At 37.9% G+C, this 25206-nt stretch overlaps 1 non-coding gene across 1 annotated transcript; it reads right to left on the bottom strand.

Annotated features, from left to right (window-relative positions):
• Positions 1-24616: 24616 nt before the first annotated feature.
• On the bottom strand, positions 24617-24688 carry TRNAC-ACA. Its single transcript has one exon. It is a non-coding gene; the product is annotated as a tRNA-Cys (tRNA).
• Between the last annotated feature and the right edge of the window lie 518 nt (positions 24689-25206).

Here is a 25206-nt window from a genome sequence, read left to right as displayed (position 1 = left end):
TGTCCCTTAAGGTCAGATTCCCTGAGGATTCCTAGGCTCCCAGGCTGGGAAGCCCAATATGGGGTTGTGAACCTTCAAAGGAGTGGGGGAAATTCTTTGGTGTTTTTGTTCTCCAGTTTGTGGATCATCCATCCTGGGGGTTTATGAGAAATTATATTAACCTATTATGGCCCACCTAAAATCTTCTTTACCTTTGGATGTGGGGTATCATTTTTTAGTGGGTTCCAGCATCCTCCTGTCAATGGTTGTCCAACAACTAGTTGTGATTTTGGTGGTCTCACAGGAGGGGATGAGTGCCCATCCTTCTACTCTGCCATCTTGAACTTAATACCCTATAATTGCTTATTTATTATTTATATACAGAATAGTTACTGACCACACCTTATCTTGTTTGTAGTGCTGCATAACACTAATCAGATATCCACAATCTATGCTCTTATGTTATTAAGTATACATTTTCTTACTATGTATTTCCCTGTATAATAAATTTTCATAACTAACCTCTCATTAATTTGTTCCTCAATAAAGCTTATTGAGAACCTAATATATATTAGGCACAGTGAAACACTGTAGGAATAAACAGAAGAAAAAAAAACCACTAATTTCTTCTAAGGAACATTTAGTCATGTGTATTAAGAGCTATAAAGAATGGGCTAATGAAATGGGGACTGTGTTCTTGTTAGCAGAGCTGAAGAATGGTATCCATGAACACACAAACACTCATGGTAACAAGCTAATAGAATTTATTAAAGAGAAGTAAGTACAAAACCTTCAGCATAGATACTGGGAGAGGGTAAAGATTCCCCCAAAAGGTGGGGATTAGAGCAGCTTTTTATTTTTACCAGTATTAATCTGTACATTATTTTTTGGCTCCTGTTCTTAAATCACATTGTTTCTACCCAATCAGTTAAAGTTCAAAATGATTAACTTAACTTCTTTATGGCTTCTCCTGATCCTAGGATTAGGTTGCCACCATTTTTCATACCCCATGGCCATTTAACAATGGACCAGATATATGGGCTTAAGATGAATGATCACCACTTGCTTTCCCCTCAGACATACGGAGTGGAAGTTAATAACTCCCATCCCATGGATCTGAGTGCTGATAATTTATCACACCAAGGTCACATTCCAGGAATGTGGGACAAAGGTTATTGTTTTAGTTTATGGAGAAAGATGTTCACTGAAAACAAGACAGAGGTATCAGAGTTCTACACTGACGATCTAACAATTTCTACTTCACTAAGATAGAAGAACAGTATGTAAAGTATGAAGAATATGAAAAGGCAAAAAGATATGAGACTGAAAGATGAACTCCCCAGGTCAGTAGGTTCCCAATACGCTACTTAAGAGTAGAGAAATAACTCCAGAGAGAATGAAGAGATGGAGCCAAAGTGAAAACAACACCCAGGTGTAGATGTGACTGGTGATGGAAGCAAAGACCAAGCTGTAAAGAACAATATTGCTAGGAACCTGGAATGTTAGTTCCATGAATAAAGCTAAATTGGAAGTGGTCAAACAGGAGATGAACAAGTCAAACAAGATGATGAACAGGTCAAACCAGAGTGAACATAGACATTTTAGGAATCTGAACTAAAATGGACTGGAATGGGCAAATTTAATTCAGATGACCATTGTATCTACTACTGTGACCCAAAATTCCTTAGAAGAAATGGAGCAGCCCCCATAGTCAACAAGAGTCTGAAATACAGTACTTGGGTGCAATCTTAAAAATGACAGAATGATCTCTGTTCATTTACAAGGCAAACCATTCAATATCACTGTAATCCAACCCTACACCCCAAACTCTAATGACAAAGAAGCTGAAGAAGGATAGTTCTCTTAGGACCTACAAGACTTTCTAGAACCAATACGCCAAAAAGATGTCTTTTTCATCATAGGGGACTGGAATGCTCAAGTACAAAGTCAAGAGATACCAGGAGTAACAGGCCTTGTTTGGCCTTGGAGTACAAAATGAAGCAAGGCAAAGGCTAACAGAGTTTTGCCAAGAGAATGCATTGGTCATAGCAAACAACCTCTTCCAACAACACAAAAGACAACTCTACACATGGACATCACCAGATGGTCAATACCAAAATCGTATTGATTAAGTTCTTTGCAGCCAAAGACTGAGAAGTTCTACAGAATCAGGAGAAACAAGACCAGGAGATGACTATGGCTCAGATCCTGAAATCCTCATTGCAAAATTAAGACTTAAATAGAAGAAAATAGGGAAAAAATACTAGATCATTCAGGTATGACCTAAGTCAAATCCCTTATAATTATATAGTAGAAGTGATAAATAGATTTAAGGGATTAGATCTGAGAGACAAAGTGCCTGAAGAACTATGGGCAGAGGTTCATGGCATTATACAAGAGACAGTGATCAAGATCATCCTGAAGAAAAAGAAATAGAAAAAGGCAAAATGGCTGTCTGAGGAGGCCTTACAAATGCATGAGAAAAGAAGAGTAGTAAAAGCAATGGAGAAAATGAAAGATATACTCATACGAAGGCAGAGTTCCAAAGAAAGCAAGGAAAGATAAGAAAACCTTCCTTTGTGATCAATGCAAAGAAATAGAGGGAAAAATTAGAATGGGAAAAACTAGAGATCTCTTCAAGAAAATTAGAGATACCAAGGGAACCTTTCTTGAAGAGATGGACACAATAAAGGATTGAAATGGTATGGAACTAATAGAAGCAGATAAAATAAGAAAAGGTGACAAGAATACATGGAAAAACTATGCAAAAAAAAATCTTAAAAACCCAGATAACCACAATGGTGTGATGTTGGGGTCCTTTGATGGACTGGAACCTGGTGGTATGGAGTTGATGGTAAGAAAGTAAAAGAGAGAAAGAGGCTGATATTCCCTGGTTTATGCAGAGGACCAATAAAGCCCTTGACACAGGACTTGCATCGCTCAAGAAGGCACTAGGCGCCCCCTCGAGGGGGTGAAGGCACAAAGTGATTTCTCGAGAGGGTCTTAGAAGCCCGGGCAGGAAAGTGAGCACAACAGGTCTCCACGCTCCAGAGAATCAGACAGACAGAGAGAGAGAGAGAGAGAGAGAGAGAGAGAGAGAGAAACAAAAAAAGAATGGCGACCTAAGTTCTGATGGAGCAAAGGTGCTTTAATGATTTTTCTATGAGTATATATAGGCTGTGGTACAAGAAACTTCTTTCAGGAATGATAGAGATCAGAAAATGAAACGTACAGCAACCGTTACCAAGGGAACAAGGGGTAATGTTAGTCACAAGGTCAGGAGACAATCCATATCTTAAGAAAGGGGAGTGAGACCAAGCGGTTTTGCCATAAAGAGAATGTTTACTAAGGGAGATCCAAGCCTACCTCACACAATGACCTCAATCCCTGGGAGCAGCATGCTGTTCTGCTTGAAGAGGGATAAAGGACTCATGAGAGACAGCATGTAGGAATCCTCCCATCAAACACTCCCTGACAATTCCCTCTTATTTATTTATAATATTTGTAAGAAGAGTTCTGACCATCAGAGTTTGTTTAGTTCTGACAATCTTTGCATGAAGACAATGGTAGACAACAAATATAATTGTTAAGACAATCACCTAAATTATGGTTCCGCACCCAAAGGCTTTGAAACCATCCATGTGGGTCTAGCCCAGATAATTGATCAGCTAATCGTTTAGCTAAAGTTTCCATACTAGTGGAAGCTGCTGCTGCTAAGTCACTTCAGTTGTGTCCGACTCTGTGATCCCATAGACGGCAGCCCACCAGGCTCCCCCATCCCTGGGATTCTCCAGGCAAGAACACTGGAGTCGGTTGTCATTTCCTTCTCCAGTGTGTGAAAGTGAAAAGTGAAAGTGAAGTCTCTCAGTCGTGTCCAACTCTTAGAGACCCCATGGACCGCAGCCTAGCAGATTATTAGAAAAGGTTTCAAATATTTCTTTTTGTAATAATTGTACATCTAGAGAGGCATTATCATGTATGTTTTGTAAATGAAATTTTATTTGTTCCCAATTGTAGGCACTATTATTTAAATGAACAGGAGTAACACAAAATTGAGTAGAATCCCAATTACGTTTTAGCATCACCTGTTTTTGTACATCTATTAATTGATCTCCAACCCATTTGATGGCTGTTCTCAGTTCCTGTGTTTCTTCTTGAATATCCTCATCTATCTGAGCCTGAGTGGCCCACATAGTATGGGCATCTTTAGTCCAATTTTGAATAAAATTATGTGTCTGAATAGAGGTTTGTAAAGCAACATCAGTGACAGCAGCAGTGGTGCAAATAGCTATTAATCCCAAAATATTAAAAATCAGCCACCCAATGAATCGTTTAGATTGCTGGAGCAATTTAGTAAATAACCGGGAAGTAAGTCCAGCCATGGGACCGTCTTCCCAGGGCTATTGGAGATTTATCGGTAACCACAGATTATGTCGAGATTGAAGAATCAAAAGGGAGTTATTTTTTAAGGAAATAGAGGAGTTAAGACAAGTATATAATTTACAATTTATGCAAGTTACAGAACCTAAAGTCTTATTGAATTGTAAATTTCCTGTAGCTACAACAAAAGGAAATGGAACACAAGCTTGTATAAAATATGATTGATTATAGTGAAAGAAATCATTGCTATCACTACGACTGGTCCCTGTGAAATGTCCGGTCCAAGTCCCAAGTTCCTCAGTGCTTGCAGCAAGTTTCCAGATGTCCCATTGTTCAGGCCCAGTCTGTTCATCGAGGATGATTTGAGGACGAGGGGGGCCCATTCCACCATCATGCCATCCAAGAAGTCCTTTGTCATGGTAATGTTCCGTTGAGTATCGGTAACCTTCCATGCCACTTGAGTAACATAATCACATACAGTACTGTTAATATCATCTGAGCAGTTAGATAACCACATGCCATGGGGTCCTCAGTCAACAATTGTATGATTGGCCACAAACGTTAATTTTCCTGATTTGGCCTGACATTTGTCCCAATGAACAGGGATATATTTAAAGTTCTTGTTAGTAAGCCCTTGGCATAGTGTTCTTTGTTCTTTTTTAAATTCTTTCCCTAAAGTTTCAATAGTATAAATATGATTCACGGATAAAGAAAGGGCAGTAAATAATCTAAGCAGCATCCAAAAGTTCTCTTCTGAAGGCAGGGAGAGAGCCCAAGTTTGTCGGCTAATGTTTATGCATAACTCTGTTTGACCCATACATAAAGGAAGGGCTTCATAACCTAAAGATATATTAATTAGTTTGTTTGTTTTTTCTTCAGGATGAAAGGGCCCCTTCAAGTTCCAAGGAGGGGGAATATGTGTTGAGTCATTAGTGGATATGATTGGTCTTATATCCGTCCATTTTATAACCTACAATAAAAAAGGGGGGTTAGGTGTATAAGCCCAATAAGTGTGATCAATCAAGTCAGCCTGAGCGGGGGAAGCAAAAGCAAGCAAAGCAAGCATAGTGAAGAAAAACATTATTAGGATTCCCTGTTGAGAAATCAGATTTTCAGTTTGATTAGTAAGGGTTTTTATCTGTCTCCAAGTAGGGAGATCATAAGGTCGATGACGTCGAGTGCGGTGTTTTTTGGAAATTTTTAAAGTTGCCATGGCTTGTATTGGAATTCTTTCCTCCTGGAGTTTTTGTTGTTTCATTTCTAGTCTGAATATTGGGGGCCCCCTTTGGTTGAATATTCTGAAGAGGAAGTCATGTGACTTTATTGGATCTATCTGGAGAAATAGAAGCATACCCATTTCCCTGTATGATTATTTTCTTAGATTTCCATTGATTAGTTAACCCATCTTGATATCAAATGGGCAAAGGAAGGGAGGTGCCCCTAAATGTTTCAAAATGTTTTTTTGCTTTTGTCAAAACATCTCCTTGCAGTAAGTTTAAAAAAATTAAAACAAATAAGGCTATATTAACAATAGTTATAAAAAGAAAGGAAAGTGATAATGATGAAAACATTCTTAGGAAATATTTCAGTCCAAAAGAAAAAGATCATTCAGAAATCTGTTTGGGACTGGTATTTGGCTGTGGTTTTGAATTAATGGGTTGGTTTTCTCTTCATACAGTACATACATTTTTCCTGATATAAAAAGAAATGGATTGTGACTGTGTTTTAAGTGGTTTGTGTTTTGGGGGCAAAGGATTGGATTAGGAGTAACATTTAAATATTTTTTCCTAAGTGAAATTATTGAAAAGGTGATGAAGAACAACTTGACAAATGAAATGTTGCTCACATGCAAATATATCTGACATGGTCTTTGGAAAGAAATACAAACTGGCAACTATTGAATCTCTCTGTTCAGTGTGTTAAAGAAGATGATTATATTTCAAAACAGACCTGAAAAGAAGGTGACTATTTTGCACGTTTGATATTCTGAGGAACAAATAACTTATTTGGCAAATGGTGTCTTTTTATGTTGTTTTTCTTTTGTATTGTGAAACAGGCATTGAAGTTGATGTTGTCTTGTTTTAAGAATCTTACAAATGGGAAACAGAAATAAAGTTATATTAAAAATAGTTATAGGCTTAAAGAATATATTGCATTCAGTTCAGTTCAGTTCAGTTGCTCAGTCGTATCCGACTCTGCGACCCCATGAATCACACTCCCTGTCGATCACCAACACCCGGAGTTTACTCAAACTCATGCCCATCGAGTCAGTGATGCCATCCAGCCATCTCATCCTCTGTTGTCCCCTTCTCCTCCTGCCCCCAATCCCTCCCAGCATCAGGGTTTTTTCTAATGAGTCAACTCTTCGCATGAGGAGGCCAAAGTATTGGAGTTTCAGCTTCAGCTTCAGTCCTTCCAATGAACACCCAGGACTGATCTCCTTCAGGATGGACTGGTTGGATCTCCTTGCAGTCCAAGGGACTCTCAAGAGTCTTCTCCAACACCACAGTTCAAAAGCATCAATTATTCAGCGCTCAGCTTTCCTCACAGTCCAACTGTCACATCCATACATGACCCTTGGAAAAACCATAGCCTTGACCAGACAGACCTTTGTTGGCAAAGTTATGTCTCTGCTTTTTATTATGTTATCTAGGTTGGTCATAACTTTCCTTCCAGGGAGTAAGCGTCTTTTAATTTCATGGCTTCAATCACAATCTGCAGTGATTTTGGAGCCCCCAAAAATAAAGTCTGACACTGCTTCCACTGTCTCCCCATCTATTTCCCATGAGGTGATGGGACCAGATACCATGATCTTAGTTTTCTGAATGTTAAGCTTTAACCAAACTTTTTCACTCTCCTCTTTCACTTTCATCAAGAGGCTTTTTAGTTCCTCTTCACTTTCTGCCATAAGGGTGGTGTCATCTGCATATCTGAGGTTATTGATATTTCTCCTGGCAATCTTGATTCCAGCTTGTGCTTCTTCCAGCCCAGCATTTCTCATGATGTATTCTGCATATAAGTTAAATAAGCAGGGTGACAATATACAGCCTTGATGTACTCCTTTTCCTATTTGGAACCGATCTGTTGTTCCATGTCCAGGTCTAACTGTTGCTTCCTGACCTGTATACAGGTTTCTCAAGAGGCAGGTCAGGTGGTCTGGTATGCCCATCTCTTGATGAATTTTCCACAGTTTATTGTGATCCATACAGTCAAAGGCTTTGGTGTAGTCAATAAAGCAGAAATAGATGTTTTTCTGGAACTCTCTTGCTTTTTCGATGATCCAGTGGATGTTGGCAATTTGATCTCTGCTTCCTCTGCCTTTTCTAAAACCAGCTTGAACATCTGGAAGTTCTTGGTTCACGTATTGCTGAAGCCTGGCTTGGAGAATTTTGAGCATTACTTTACTAGCATGTGAGATGAGTGCAATTGTGCAGTAGTTTGAGCATTCTTTGGGATTGCCTTTCTTAGGGATTGGAAAGAAAACTGACGTTTTCCAGTCCTGAGGCCACTGCTGAGTTTTCCAAATTTGCCGGCATATTGAGTGCAGCACTTTCACAGCATCATATTTCAGGATTTGAAATAGCTCAACTGGAATTCCATCACCTCTACTAGCTTTGTTCGCAGTGATGCTTTCTAAGGCCCACCTGACTTCACATTCCAGGATGTCTGGCTCTAGGTGAGTGATCACACCATCGTGATTATCTGGGTCGTGAAGATCTTTTCGTACAGTTCTTCTGTGTATTGTTGCCACCTCCTCTTAATATCTTCTGCTTCTGTTAGGTCCATACCATTTCTGTCCTTTATCGAACCCATCTTTGTGTGAAAAGTTCCCTTGGTATCTCTAATTTTCTTGAAGAGATCTCTAGTCTTTCCCATCCTGTTGTTTTCCTCTATTTCTTTGCATTGATCCCTGAGGAAGGCTTTCTTATCTCTCCTGGTTATTCTTTGGAATTCTGCATTCAAATGGGAATATCTTTCATTTTCTCCTTTCCTTTTCACTTCTCTTCTTTTGACAGCTATTTGTAAGGCCTTCTCAGACAGCCATTTTGCCTTTTTGCATTTCTTTTCCATGGGGATGGTCTTAATCCCTCTCTCCTGTACAATCACGAACCTTTGTCTGTAGTTCATCAGGCTCTCTATCAGATCTAATCCCTTAAATCTATTTCTCACTTCCACTGTATAGTCATAAGGGATTTGATTTAGTTCATACCTGAATGGTCTAGTGGTTATCCCTACTTTCTCCAGTTTAAGTCTGAATTTGGCAATAAGGAGTTCATGATCTGGGCCACCATCAGCTCCCAATCTTGTTTTTGCTGACTGTATAGAGCTTTTCCATCTTTGGCTGCAAAGAATATAATCAATCTGATTTTGGTGTTGACCATCTGGTGATGTCCATGTGTAGAGTCTTCTCTTGTGTTGTTGGAAGAGGGTGTTTGCTATGACCAGTGTGTTCTCTCTGCAAAACTTTATTATCCTTTGCCCTGCTTCATTCCATACTCCAAGGCCAATTTTGCCTGTTACTCCAGGTGTTTCTTGACTTCCTAGTTTTGGATTCCAGTCCCCTCTCATGAAAAGGACATCTTCTTTGAGTGTTCATTCTAAAAATTGTTGTAGGTCTTCAGAGAACCGTTCAACTTTGGCTTCTTCAACATTACTGGTTGGAGTATAGGCTTGGATTGCTGTGATATTGAATGGTTTGTCTTGGAAATGAAGAGAGGTCATTCTGTCATTTTTGAGATTGCATCCAAGTACTGCACTTCAGACTCTTTTGTTGACCATGATGGTTACTCCATTTCTTCTATGGGATTCCTGCCCACAGTAGTAGATGTAATGGTCATCTGAGTTAAATTCACCCATTCCCGTCCATTTTAGTTTGCTGATTCCTAGAATGTTGACATTCACTCTTGCCATCTCCTTTTGACCACTTCCTATTTGCCTTGATTCATGGACCTAACATTCCAGGTTCCTATGCAATATTGCTCTTTACAGCCTCAGACCTTGCTTCTCTCACCAGTCCCATCCACAACTGGGTGTTGTTTTTGCTTTGGCTGCATCCCTTCATTCTTTCTGGAATTATTTCTCCACTGATCTCCAGCAGCATATTTGGCACCTACCGACCTGGGGAGTTCCTCTTCAGTATCCTATCATTTTGCCTTTTCCTACTGTTCATGGGGTTCTCAAGGCAAGCCTTTTGAAGAGGTTTGCCATTCCCTTCTCCAGTGGACCACATTCTGTCAGACCTCTCCACCATGACCCGACCGTCTTGGATGGCCACACAAGTCTTGGCTTAGTTTCACTGAGTTAGACAAGACTGTGGTCCTGTGATCAGATTGGCTAGTTTTCTGTAATTATGGTTTTAGTGTGTCTGCCCTCTGATGCCCTCTTGCAACACCTACCTCTTACTTGGGTTTCTCTTACCTTGGACGTGGGGTATCTCTTCACGGCTGCTCCAGCAAAGCGCAGCGGCTGCTCCTTACCTTGGACGAGGGGTGTCTTCTCAGGGCTGCCCCTCCTGACCTTGAACGTGGAGTAGCTCCTCTGGGCCGTCCTGTGCCTGCGCAGCAGCCGCTCCTGGGAGGTGGGGCTGCTCCTCTAGGCCACCGCCCCTCACCTTGGGCGTTGTTCTGGATAAGGAAGATAAAAGTTTTCCTGTGTATTTCCTCTTATTTAATTTTTTATTTGCAGTTACAGTGTGTAATGTATTTGTTTAATTATGCCTTGTGTTTGTGGATTATAAAAAAAAGTCTGTAATCTCTTTAATAGAGAAGGAATGCAAAAATTGTTTGGACTGCTTAGAAATATAGGCAGGGCCATTGTCTGTTGTTATAAAATTAGGTGTTCTCATTATCACAAAGTAAGTTGATAGCTGGGTTATAACATGTTGTGTAGTTTTACCTTGGAGAGGTGTTGCCTCTAGAAAATAAGAATTTGTATTGATTGACACATGTAAGAAGGAAGAGGAAGAAAGTTCAGGACAATGAGTTACATGTATTTGCCATAAAATTTTCTTTCATTTGTCATAAATTTTTTTAATATTTTTGTATTCATCATTTTATTTGCCATTTCTTATATATTTCTATTAAAAGCATATATTTTACTTTTCTTTAGCAACTATGAAGTGTCTTGTATGTTAGCATTTTATAGATTGGTGAATATATTTATTAAATCATATTATATATTACAATTTATATATTTATTTTTATATAAATATATATTCATATTTATTAATAGCTTAAAATCTCTTTAGTTTTTCTGTAAGAAAAACTTTTTGTAAGAGTAAGTTAATGTTCAGTAATTAATTTTTTAAAATCTTACTTCATTTGGAAATGACCTAGTTATTTAATAAACTTTTATTATTTAGTTTAGTATAACTCCAGAAACTTAAGTTACCCCAATCCTAAGAGATTGTTTTAGATTTTAATAGTAGATTATAATAATAGATTATTCTATTAAAATATAATTATTTTAATAAAGCTTATCTAAAAGTTTTCATCATATATATGTATATATGTATATATACATATAAAGAATTACCTTTTTGTTGACAAATTTAGTTTACCTTAAACCTAGGCATAATAAAAGTATTATATAATGTTGATGACTTAAGACATGTCTTAATTAGATTAACAAATAATTATATTTAAATTATATTTATATTTAAATAAACATTATATTTAATATTGAATATTTTTCAGTTCATGTGAAGTTGAATTTAAATAGAGTTTATTGACTTCATATTATCCAAAAACAAAGACATATATTGAGACATAGATAATTTTAGATAGATAGGCATAGTTCTCCATTTGAAATTTAAAATATTTTTTGTTTTATTTATTTATTTTGAGTTCCACCAATTTGTTTATGGCTGGAGTCCTAGATAGAGTGGGCTGTGTATCCAAGGAAATTATGAGTTAACTTTAGGTCTTTTCTTAGGCCTATTTTTGTTTCCCAGGCAGAACTGGAGCTCCAAAAAAGTATTTTCACAAGTTAACCTTTTCCTAACTGCATGTTTAAGAAGAACTCGTTTTGCAATTTTAAAAAAGATTTTATTTTAATCAGTTTTCTCTGGAGTCTAAAGAATATCATGGCCATTCAGTGTCAAAAATATCATTTCTCCTTTTTGTAGTTATAGTATATTATTAATGATATATGCATGAGGGAATTGCTGTCACATAGGAAGTAAAGCCTTGGCTACAAAATTTTCACAAATACTAGGACTGTTACAGAGAAGGCAATGGCACCCTGTTCCAGTACTCTTGCCTGGAAAATCCCATGGATGGAGGAGCCTGGTGAGTTGAAGTCTATGGGGTCACATAGAGTCGGACACGACTGAAGTGACTTAGCAGCAGCAGTAGCAGGACTGTTAAGCATACCTTGAGGTAACATAGTCTATTGAAATTTTTTATGAGGCCCGATATGATTAGGATAAGGGAGAGAGAAAGTGAATCTCTCCCTGTATGTAAAGATATGTTAAAAAAGCAATCTTGTAAATCAGTAATTATAATATGCCAATTTTGAGGAATAGTAATAGGTGATGGGATCTCTGCTTGTAATACACCCATAGGTTTCATAGATGCATTAACTTTTTTTAAGAGACACCATTTGTTAGATTTCTTTTTTATAACAAAAATAGGAGAGTTCCAAGAAGAGCAAGATTCCCCAATATGTTTCAATTTTAATTGTGCATTTATAGTAGCTTGTAATTTTTCTTTCATAAGGGGCCATTGCTCTGTATAAATAGGCTTGTCATTTTTCTTAATTATTTTAATAATTGTTTTGTTTGTTAAATGAGCAGCAGCCCCTAGGAAAAATGTGGAATGTATATCTGAGTTTGCCATTGCATAAGTCCCTTCCTATTTGATTAAGGGGTGCATCTATCACATAAGGTCTTAATGTTGTAGGTTGACCTTTTGTTCTATCATATGGGTAGATTTCAACATTTTGATAAATTTCTTGTACTTTGGTTTGAAAAATTCCTGCAGTTTAGCAAGAGACTTTGTATAGGCCAGTATTTGGGCCATAAGTGTTTGGAAATAATAGTAATATTAGATCTAGTGTCAAGGAGACCAGACAATCTTTTACCATTAATTTTGATATTTATATTTGTTTGGGCATATTCATATACCAATGATGTCCATAAGGATTGTTTTTTATCTATATTGCCAAATTTGACTGTCTGTACATTATTAGAGGAGTTAATAGAAATGTAAGGCAAAAGAAGTAATTGAGCAATTTTGTCCCCCTTTTTGAATTGCCATAGAATCTGAGATGACATCATAATTTGAATCTCTCCTTTATAATTTGAATCAATTATTCCAGGGTGAACAGTAATTCCTTTAGAAGCCAAATTAGATCAGCCAAGTAAAAGACTGAAGGTTTGTGGGGGCAGGGGTCCAAAAAGTCCATAGGTATTCTAGAAGGGACTGCTTAAGGGCAAAGGAAAAAATCATTTAGGGCTGGTATATTGATGGCAGCACTGCTGGATGTTGAGGGTTTGAGGGAAAAAATAGAATTTACCCCTGGTTTTTGTTGTAGGGGACCTGGGGGTTGTCCCCTGTTTGTAGTTTCCTGGAATAGGTTTTCCTTCAATATCAAATTTATATTTACAACTTTGGCCCAATGCATTCCTCTATGGCAGCAAGGATGAATATTTGGAGGTTTTTTTATTGCCCTTCTTTACTGCCCTTCTAAGGGCAGTCCCTTTTTAAATGGTTTTTATCTCCATATGTAAAGTATCTTTCATTTCCCTTTTTAAAGGTGGTAGCCATTGTTTCAGCTAGTATTTGCATCTTTTGAGTTTTTAATCTTAGATTGTGACAAACCTTCAAATAATCAGTAATAGTCCGAGTCTCACAAATTGTAGCAATAGCTCTTTGACATTTTTGATTTGCAATCTCATCAGCAAGTAATTTCTCTAGCTGTTTCTTGGTTTCTTCTCCGATTACAGTACGGGAAATAGCAGTTTCTAATCTAGCTAAAAAATTAACATAACTTTCCTTAGGTTCCAACAAAGGAGAGACTTTTGGAGTTGCACCTGTTGGCAGAGAAGGAGTATTTGGAGCAGCCAGGACAGGGTTAGTAAGGAAATTTTGAAATATTTTGTGTTGTTTTAATTGGGCCTTTTATAAAGTTTTATCATTTAATTTATATATATGTAATCAGTGTTCTGTCTGTTGCTGAATATTGGAAGGGCTAGAATTTATCTTGAAATGGCAGAATTACAGCTTTAATGAGAGCCCATAGGGGCTAGAGATCAATTGGAATATTTTTTTCCTTGTTTGGCAGCTCATTTAACATTTTCTTTGACCTGGTGCTAAATTTCTAGATCGAAACTGCATTTATCAGGGAACCAAGGATTATGTTCAACTACTGTTTGAAGGCAAGCCTCTATTCATTGGCATGAAACCATAAGTCCCTGAACTTTAAACAAATGGTGAAGTAAAGTAGAAAAATGATGAGTCTTTCAAGCCGTTTGACCCATGTCTTAGTACTTACCTACCTTAATAGGTCCTTAGTCACTCCGCCCAAAATGCCACAGGACAGTGACCCTGTTCTTGGTGCCAATTGTTGGGGTCCTTTATTGGACCAGAACCTGGTGGTACAGAGTTGACGGTAAGAAAGTAAAAGAGAAAAAGAAAAAGAAAAAGAAAAAAAAAAAGAAAGTAAAAGAGAGAAAGGAGCTGATATTACCTGGTTTACACAGAGGACCAATAAAGCCCTTGACACAGGACTTGCATCACTCACGAAGGCACCAGGCGCCCCCTCGAGGGGGTGAAGGCACAAAATGTCTTCTTGAGAGGGTCTTAGAAGCCCGGGCAGGAAAGTGAGCACGACAGGTCTCCACGCTCCAGAGAATCAGACAGAGAGAGAGAGAGAGAGAGAGAAACAAAAAAGACACGGGGACCTAAGTTCTGATGGAGCAAAGGTGCTTTAATGATTTTTCTATGAGTATATATAGGCTGTGGTACAAGAAACTTCTTTCAAGAATGATAGAGATCAGAAAACCAAACGTACAGCAACCGTTACCAAGGGAACAAGGGGTAATGTTAGTCACAAGGTCAGGAGACAATCCATATTTTAAGAAAGGGGAGTGAGGCTAAGCAGTTTTGTCACAGAGAGAATGTTTACTAAAGGAGACTCGAGCCTGCCTCACACAAGGACCTCAATCCCTGGGAGCAGCATGCTGTTCTGCTTGAAGAGGGACAAAGGATTCATGAGAGACAGCACATTGGAATCCTCCCATCAAACACTCCCTGTCAGTATGATTACTCACTTAGAGCCAGACATCCTGGTGTCCAAATTCAAGTAGGCCTTGATGTTGCATCACTACAAACAAAGCTAGTGGAGTAGATGGATTTCCAGTTGAAATATTTTAAATCCTAAAAGATGATGCTGTGAAAGTGCTGCACTCAATATGCCAGCAAACTTGGAAAATGCAACAGTGGCCACAGAACTGGTAAAAGGTCAGTTTTCATTGCAATCCCAATGAAAGGCAATGACAAAGAGTGTCCAAACTATTGCACAATTGCACTCATCTCAAATGCTAGCAAAGTAATCCTCAAAATTCTTCAAGCCAGGCTCCAACAGAACATGAACTGGGAATCCAGATGTTCAAGCTGGATTTAGAAAAGGTAGGGGAATAAGAGATCAAATTACCAACATCCATTGGATCACAGAAAAAGCAAGAGTGTTCCAGAAAGACATCTATTTCTGCTTTATTGACTATTTAAAAGCCTTTGTGTGGATCACAACAAAGTGTGGAAAATTCTTAAAAAGATGGGAATACCAGACCACCTGACCTGCCTCCTGAGAAATCTTTATGCAGGTTAAGAGCAATAGTTAAAGTCAGACATGGAACAAGAGACTGCTTCCAAATTGGGAAAGGAGTATGTCAAAGCTGTATGTTGTCATCCTGCTTATTTAACTTATATGAAGGGTACACCATGTGAAACACCAGGCTGGATGAAGCACAAGCTGGAATCAAGATTGCTGAAAGAAATATCAATGACCTCAGATATGCAAATGACACCACCCTTATGGCAGAAAGCAAAGAGGAACTAAACAGCCTCTTGATGAAAGTGAAAAAGGAGAGTGAAAAGCTGGCTTAAAACTCAAAATTAAAAAATGAAGATCTTGGCATCCAGCAGCCCCATCACTTCATGGCAAATAGATGGGGAAATAATGGACACAGTGACAGATTTAATTCTCTTGGGCTCCAAAATAACTGTAGATAGTGACAGCAGTCATGAAATTAAAAAAAAAGAAAAAAGAAAGAAATCACCTGATCCTTGGAAGAAAAGCTATGACCAACCTAGACAGAATATTAAAAAGCAGAGACATTACTTTGCTGACAAAGGTCCCTCTAGTCAAAGCTATGGTTTTCCCAGTAGTCAGGCATGAATGTGAGAGTTGGACTATAAAGAAAGCTAAGTGCCAAAGAATTAATGTGTTTGAACCATGGCAATGAAATACTCTTGAGAGTCCCTTGGACTGCAAGGAGATGCAACCAGTCTGATCCTAAAGGAGATCAGTCAAACTCCAATACTCTGGCCACCTGATTGCGGAGGGCTGACTCACTTGAAAAGACCCTGATGCTGGGAAAGATTGAAGGCAGGAAAAGAAGGAGATGACAGAGGATGAAATGGTTGAATGGTATCACCAACTTGATGGACTTGAGTTTGAGCAGTTTCTGAGAGTTGATGACAGACAGGGAAGCCTGGCCAGATGCAGTCCATGGGATCACAGTCGGACACGACCGAGTGACTGAACTGGACTGAAGATAGAAGAAAGTTAAAAATCAGAGCCTATTATACAGATTGAAATGAGTCTGAAAGAGTCTGAAATATATATATATATATATATTTAGATTTCTCTTTCAGGGAAATATATATATATATATTCTCTTAGTTCATATATATGGAATCTAGAAACATGGCACTGATAAACCTATTCACTGGGCAGCAATTGAGATGCAGATGTACAGAACAGACTTATGGACAGGGTAGGGAAAAGGAAGGAGAGGGTGAGATGAATGGAGAGAGTATCTTGGGAGCATAAACACTGGCATATGCAAAAGAGACAGCCAATGGAAATTTGTGTATGACACTGGGAATTCAAGCTGGTGCTCTGTAATAACCTAGAGGAGTGGGAAAGGATGGGAGGTTGGAGGGAAATTCAAGAGGGAGGGGACATATGCACACCTGTGGTTAATTCATGATGATGTATGACAGAAGTCAAATCAAAGCAATCACCAATCAATTAAAAATAAAGAAATATACATTCAGAAAAATTCAGCCTCAGCTAACTAAAAAGATTTATTACCTGGAGATGGAAAAGGTGGGAAAAAATGTTTATGTGTGAGCATTTGTTCACTAATGTTGATTGTGAAGAAGCTCCCATGAGTGTATGTATATTATTGTTGTTATTCAATTCCTCTGTTGTGTCTGATTCTTTGTGGCCCCATGGACTGCAGCATACCAGGCTTCCCTGCCCTTGACCATATTCTAGATCTTGCTCAAACTCATGAGTCAGTGATGCCATCAAACCAACCTGTCTGTCGTTCCCTTCTCCAGTAAATTATACCCCTTAAATGCTCATTATAATCCTATCACAGTCAGTTCACGTTAATATGGCTTATTTGGTGCCATGCAGAACATGTAGTTTAAAATTACAAATTACTAAAGTTCTGGAAAGAGAGCCCCATTGGCTGAGACTATCTGAGACAGTTGTATGAAGTTATAGGAAATCGAAATCTGTCTTGAATAAGGTACAAAGTGATAAAAGGACAAGAAGACCAGTTCGTTTAATATATGGTATTGTTGTTGTCAACTTCGGTGAACATGAAAACCATGGACAAGCTTATTATCAATATGTATATTTGTTCCGTATATGCAATCTTATTCAGATTTGAGTTAGGGCCTATGGTTTTGGTTTTGCACTGAAAACAAAACAAAACAAGATAAAAATATCTTGACTCCTGATTATTCTGATAAACTTTCTATTTGGATCTTAGGCTGTATTCAGGGAGGGATTCTCTCAAATCATGCTTGAATTTGCTAAATGTATAATGGTCAGAAATGATTCAGGGTAATGTCAAAGTATCTACATATATAAAATTTTGAGGAAGGTGTAGTAACTGAAGTTTGATTTTGAATTTCTAAGTCCATTTTATCACTAATCAATATCTAATCTCATCATTTTTACTATAATGCTGGATGAAACTAGTAGGTAATTTTTTTTTATTTTAGTTATGTATTATCAGTTAATGCTTTTAAATTTTTTTTATTAAATACTCAACTTTGCCTTTTCAAATGTTTTATTCCTAGAAAAGAAAACAAAAGAAAAAAAAAAAAGAAGCTTTTAACTTTCTTGTTCTATAAACAAGATGGAAATGATTTGAAAAGATGTTTTCTAATCAGATTTTTGTAAAGAGATATTCTGCAATGCTAGACCTTACTGGGCAGCTCAAAGTCAATTTTGCAAGTAATGCCTTCTAAAGGAAAATAAAGTAGCAATCACATCTGGCTTAAAAAGTAGACAAATGAATTTCATTTTATTTGGGGTTGAATTTTTTTTCTCAAAAATTACTGATTTATGTGACTGTCACGTGTGAATACATATAACACAGCTTTCTCAGATTGAATCCAATTGATTTTCTATAACAATGTCAAGCATTCAATTCATCACAGGAGCAGTGACACTGTGATAAATAATCTGTTCAAAAAGAAGGTGATTCTTTTCTCCTTAAATACATAGGTAAATATTGCTTGTTTTTGCTCTTTCTGTCTACAGATACTAAAGCATTTTGAGTCCTCAGTTTTAGAATGTTCTTAATTACTAACCATTTACCATGAAAAATTGTTTTCCTTATGACCTTCCTTTCAACATTACAGATGTTAGACCTGATTTAAGATCTGAGTTAAGAAGTGATATTATAGAACTGACTTCTAGACTACTTTGCAAATGGTAGGAAATATAAAATGCAGCATGAAATTCTGGGAGTCTGCTCTGATTGTACTTAGGAATACAGCAGAAAAGTTGCTTTGAGTCATATGATTCTTCCTGGAAAATGTGAAAAAAAAAGGCTAACAAATTCTATAATTACATTGCTGCAGTATACCTCTTATGAATTTCGCTATTATTATTGTTTTTAATAATCGTATTTTTATGGTCACTTACTATTACTTATTTAAATGAAATAGGTAGAACATCATGACTAATTTATTCATTTCTGTTTTATAAGGGAGGCTTCCCAGGTGGGTCAGTGGTAAAGAATCCACCTGTAAATGCAGAAGACACAGAAGAAGTGGGTTCAATTCCTGGGTCAGAAAGATCCCCTGGAGGAGGAAATGGCACTCCAGTATTCTTGCCTGGAGAATTCCGTGGACAGAGGATTCTGGTGGGCTACAGCCCGTGGGGTCTCAAAGAGTTGGACATGACTGAGCATGCATGCACATGCACCAGCTACCTAGCCAATCTATGTGTTAAATATGTTACCCTTTGTATTATTTTTATTCTATTTTTATTATATATAATTTGCCAGTACAAAATTTCAACTGTATGATTTGAAAGCAACTTTTAAATATTTGTGAAAAGATAATATCATAGTAATGTTTTAAAAGCATGCAGAAGTGAGGCAGATTTGGATAAGTGAAGGTGAAATACAGAAAGAAAGACAATTAATTCATATCCACATTCTAAGGATTACCATGATGTGACAAATAAATTGTATATTACTCTCATAAAATTTTCAATAATGTTACCAATAGTAATCCCTAATACTTAAGAGTGGTTACTATGAGCCATGAACTTTCTTAATGCTCTAAAATCTCTTATTTGTCACACAAGAACCTATCAAGAGATGCAGCAATTATACTCATTTTACAGATAAAGAAATTAAGATATAAAGATGATAGATCACTTACCCAAAATAATAAAGTGGGAATAAGATATAACCTTAGAATTTGCCTTTCAGAGTGACACTTTTGACCACTATGTGTGTGTTTTGTTTCTTATCCACACAATTAGATATAAATCCATGTTATATACATATACATCAAATTGGCAATGTCTATTATCTTTCCTACTAGATATATCTAGCACATCATTTTCCTTTCCTTTCCCCCAGATCATTCTACATTAGATTCTTATATGGCAAATCTACCTCAATATTTTATTAGATTTCTTGTCTTTTAAATCTTTGTTGTCACTTATTTAATCTGTGTCTCACAATTGATGCCTAACTTGGCTTCACTTCTCTCCAACTATTCAAGGCTACTCATTGATAATAGGACCTTGCATATATGGAGTTTAAAAGGCAGATTATTTCATAAAGTGGTCTATTATTTCCTTATCTTGTCTTGCATCCACTCTATTTCTTCCATGTTAAATATTTTAGGCCTTTCACTTCAATCTGTCGCAACTCTATATTATTTGCCAATGACTGCATGAGGTTATTAAAATATTTAAAGCTGATCATAATAAACATCCACTTATGTAGGCTTAGCATTTCTATACAAAATTTTACTCTGAATTCCAATTAAATTTACTATGTTTACTCATTTGGCTCCTTTTTTACAATGATATGTATTTTAAATTGTTGTCCTTGGGTAAAATTCAAACTTATTAAGGGTTAATATCTTTCATTTTACTTTCATGAAACAATTTACATATGAAGGTCTAGATTTGTTTTTTATATTTGGTAAATATTTGCTATCACTTTATTTTCTTAGAATTTATTGAGTAAGAAACAGTAAAGAAATAAGAATGATGTAATTAAATTTTCAAATAATCAAGCTAAACTGCTCTTTTTCTCAAAGGATAGCAAAAGTTACTGCAAACCTAGTATAGTAATTATACATGGTTTACTTCAATAGTTGGAGAGGAAACAGTGATTCTGATTTCCTTGATGAAGCAAGTGAACTGACTGGATGTGGGTGGCTATTACTTGAACTTATTTTTATAAGAGTGCTTTCACTATTTGTCTGAATTGCACTGTCACTCCTTCAAGTGAAATAATTGAATTTAATTTCATTCCACTGATGCAATACTTGAAGAAATGTGTGAATTCTTTTATATGATAAAGTTCACTTCATAAGAGTCCTCCTTTTTGTATTGACTTTTTATATATGCCACTTAAGCGTAAGAAAAGCAGAGAGCATTTTTAAAAGGACAAAATTGGGGAAAATATTTTGGAAATTAAATACATTGATAATATTTAAATAAGAAAACTATGACTCATAACTTCTGGTTATAATTTGTATGTTATATAATTAGCAAGTTTTTTGTTTGTTTGCTTTTTTATATACAGGATGTTTAATATTGCTAGTAGATAGGGAAAGTTGCAGTGGACCCTTCCTTGTGGGCCTCAGTTCTTGGCAAGGACACAAAGAAGAATCTGATGGCTTACCTGTGGCAAAAACAAGTCTCTTGAAGAAAGAACAGAAAAAACACCTCAAGCAAGACATGGGCCAAGCCAAAAGAGACACTGATACCAGAATAATGAAGTTAGGGGTTTTCAAGACAGTGCTCTTACATATTCATCTAGGTAGGCATGGGCTGACAGTTTTGATTGACAGTTGCAAGTTACACAACAACAGGCTCTACTGTGCATATCTTTCCCATAATTCAGTCGGTTATAATTAGATATATGTACATATAAAATATTTATGAACCTTTTATAGGCTGTCCAAGGTCACCTGGTCACACTGAAATGCCCATAGCTGTGTTTCCAGGGCACATGTGCCAGAGTTTGAGAAGTCCCTGTGGTTAGTTTGTATCCACTGTGCCTAGCGCTCACATACCAGAGTGTGAAAAGTCTCTGTGGTTAATCTGCAGCATATCTGTGAGCTCTCCTGGGCTGCATTGGGGCATGTCTTGGGTAGGGTTTGGAGATCAGCTTGAATCTTTTTTGGCTAGGCCACACCTCCTTACTCATGCTAACTTCCTACCTAGCATGCCCCCCTCAAGTGTGTGGACTTAAATTCATTGGGAAATGAGCATCATTCATTCTGACTATTTTCTGCCACCCTAGGGCAAAGAGAGGCCTTGAGTGTCCATCATTTGCTAGCTGTCAATGAGAGGGGCTGGTAAGGACTGCTGATGTCCATCCAAGGGGAAACAGTATAAGGAATTTATTAGAGGGGTCAGGAGTTGGTATTCATGTTGTATCAGAAGTTAAGCCTGAATCTGGTTGACAGGAGAAGAAATAAATCAAGTGAGTAAGTTTAGGAAATGGGCTTCCCTCATAGCTCAGTTGGTAAATCATCTGCCTGCAATGCAGTAAACCAGGTTCAATTCCTGGGTCAGGAAGGTCCCCTGGAGAAGGAATTAGCAACCCACTCCAGTATTCTTGCCTGGAGAATCTAATGGACAGAGGAGCCTGGCGGGTTACAGTCTATGGGATCACAAGAGTTGGATATGACTTAATGACTAAACCACCACCACCAAGTTTAGGAAACAGGAAGCAAACTGTAGAATTAAGAAGATTCATATGAGGGGAGTAATTATAGGCCATACCCACAATAGGAGTGTATCCTTGATGGACTGAAGGATCCTGTGGTGACCTGATCCAGGATTTGATTAGTTTCAAATAATTTTTGGTGATCAGTCCTGATCTATTGATATAAAAGCAATATGCATCTCCTAAGTAGGTGCATGTGACTCCTTTGGCTTTAGTCAAGCATTTGAGTGATCATATATTTTGGAGAACTATGCCTGACAAGGAGTCAATTTGGGTGTGTGGTTTGCCCAGGCTTGAAGACAACTTAGACATGGCCTGGGTGAATTGAGTGTATTGTGGTACTCTCTGTCACTGTTCCAGCAATGTTTGTTAAGACAGAGATGAGAGGAATGAGGATAGGTCCCTCTGGTCTGGTACCTTCCATGTTCTGGTTCGGAAGTGGATCATTTTATGGGGTATTGGGGAGTATCTGTCAATCGAGTTAACACTGAGTATGATATAGCATAGAAAACATTTTCCTTTCCACTTCAGGGGCAGGCACATGTAAGTGGAGGTCCCACAGATTAAAAATAGGCCTTGAGAAGAGAGTAAGTTCAGTTCAGTCGCTCATTAGTGTCCGACTCTTTGCGACCCCATGAATCGCAGCATGCAGGCCTCCCTGTCCATCACCAACTCCCGGAGTCCACCCAAACCCATATACATTGAGTCGGTGATGCCATCCAACCATCTCATCCTCTGTTGTCCCCTTCTCCTCTGTCCTTAATCTTTCCCAGCATCAGGGTCTTTTCCAATGAGTTAGCTCTTCGCATCAGGTGGCCAAAGTATTGGAGCTTCAGCTTCAACATGAGTCCTTCCAATGAACACCCAGGACTGATCTCCTTTAGGATGGACTGGTTGGATCTCCTTGCAGTCCAAGGGACTCTCAAGAGTCTTCTCCAACACCACAGTTCAAAAGCATCAGTTCTTCCATGCTCAGCCTTCTTTAAAGTCCAACTCTGACATCCATACATGACCACTGGAAAAACCATAGCCTTGATTGGATGGGCTTTTGCTGACAAAGTAATGTCTCTGCTTTTTAATACGCTGTCTAGGTTGGTCAAAACTTTTCTTCCAAGGAGTAAGCATTTTTTTAATTTCATGGCTGCAATCACTATCTGCAGTGATTTTGGAGTCCAGAAAAATAAAGTCAGCCACTGTTTCCCCATCTGTCTGCCATGAAGTGATGGGACCAGATGCCATGATCTTAGTTTTATGGATGTTGAGCTTTAAGTCAACTTTTTCACTCCCTTCTTTCACTTTCATCAAGAGGCTCTTTAGTTCTTCACTTTCTGCCATAAGGGTGATGTCATCTACATATCTGAGGTTATTGATTTCTCCCAGCAATCTTGATTCCAGTTTGTGCTTCATCCAGCCCAGCGTTTCTCATGATGTGCTCTGCATATAAGTTAAATAAGTAAGGTGACAATATAAAGCCTTGACATACTCCTTTTCTTATTTGGAACCAGTCTGTTGTTCCCTGTCCAGTTCTAACTGTTGCTTCCTGACCTGCATACAGATTTTTCACGAGGCAGGTCAAATGATCTGGTATTCCCATCTCTTTTAGAATTTTCCACAGTTTATTGTGATCCACACAGTGAAAGTCTTTGGCATATTCAATAAGGCAGAAATATATGTTTTTCTGGAACTCTCTTGCTTTTTTGATGATCCAGTGGATGTTGACAATTTGATCTCTGGTTCCTCTGCTTTTTCTAAAACCAGCTTGAACATCTGGAAGTTCACGGTTCACATATTACTGAAGCCTGGCTTGGAGAGTAAGTTAGCTCTATATGAATCGGAGTAGAGTATGGTTGGAGTAGACTGCTACTGATTCACTGGAATCCCAGCTGAGCTCCATAGGCAAGAGGGGGTCCCAATTTGCCTGTGTAGACACTGGAAGCTGCATAGAACTTGAAAAAGTGGTTTTGTTGCGCCAGACAAGTAATTGTGTGAGAAACGTAGAGTGATCAGGGAGGTTTATTGTGTCCCACCCCATGTAGATGGTAGGGAATGAGCAACTATTGGAAACTATAGTAAAGATGGCTTTATGTGGTACCTGTAATTTATGGACCAAAAAGTCATGATCCTTTGGAGGAGTAGTAGTTTTTTGTTTATTTTATCTTATATGAAATGACCTGGATATTCAGCGAAATCCTTTCATTGAACTTAATTTAGCTTCAATTTTACCAAAATTTGGAGATACTACTTTAGATGGATGTTTTCAAGACATAATTGTTCCTATAGAGTTTGCCAAGAAGTTGTTTTCCAGGTTATGTTTACATAAAATTTTAATTTTGTCAGGTTATGTTCCCTGTTGTCAAATTTCATAACAAAAGCAGCATGCACTTATTGACTATCAGTAACCCTGGGTATAATAAAAACATTATACTTCATGTTGAGGACTGTATAGCTCATGGGGATGCAAGGAGTCATACATGACTGAGTGACTTTCACTCTCACTTGAGTACCCTAAAGACAGGTCTGTATTAATTAAACCCCAAAATTTAACCAAAGAAGCCAATTTCTATAGAATCAGAGATCTCATAGTTTTCCTGCTTTAATTTACCACCCCCCTCTTTTTTTTCAGTTTGGGAGATTGCAGATAAATCAGACAGTTACTGAGAAGTGAAGTAAAGTGAAGTCACTCAGTTGTTCTGACTCTTGTGACCCCATGGACTACTTGTAGCCTACCAGGCTCCTCCGTCCATGGGATTGTCCAGGCAAGAGCACTGGAGTGGCCATTTCCTTCTCCAGAGGATCTTCCCCACCCAGGGATTGAACCCAGGTCTCCTGCATTGTAGGCAGATGCTTTACCATCTGAGCCACCAGGGAAGTCTTCAGTTCCTGAGAACTCAGGCAGAATAGTTACATTGCAAAGACAAAGGGGAGAGATGCAAGCCCCTGGAGCTCAAATAAGAATTGTTACATTATAAAGATAGAGGAGGAGGGAAAAATTGTAAGCTCCAGTCTTTTCTTTCTGTTTTTAAAAATCTCACTAAGTAAGCTAAGGCTGGAGTCTCAGCCAGTGTAGGTTGTTTGTATTTCAATGCTTAAGCACTCCACTATGCCCACAATGTCAGCAGAGATTTGCCAGGGTAGTTGGGCAGGCAGAACTCTACCACAAAAAGGATACCAGTTATAAAACTTAAAATATATGAACAAAGGTTCTTAGCATAATGGGACCAAGAGGACAAGGGTGTCCCCTTGGGAACAGATGGCCCATTTTCCATCTGGAAGATAGCAGGACAATTAGAGAGCCTGGTGTTCCAGGGTCATAATAGGGAGACTGGTGTATAGTCTATCACCCTACACTAGTTGGAGAAGATGTCTTTTGCTTGAGCCAAACTAGA

This window comes from Cervus canadensis, chromosome 9 (assembly GCF_019320065.1).
Source record: "Cervus canadensis isolate Bull #8, Minnesota chromosome 9, ASM1932006v1, whole genome shotgun sequence".
NCBI classification, from domain to species: Eukaryota; Metazoa; Chordata; class Mammalia; order Artiodactyla; family Cervidae; genus Cervus; species Cervus canadensis.
This window is presented reverse-complemented; position numbering and strand designations above follow the sequence as displayed.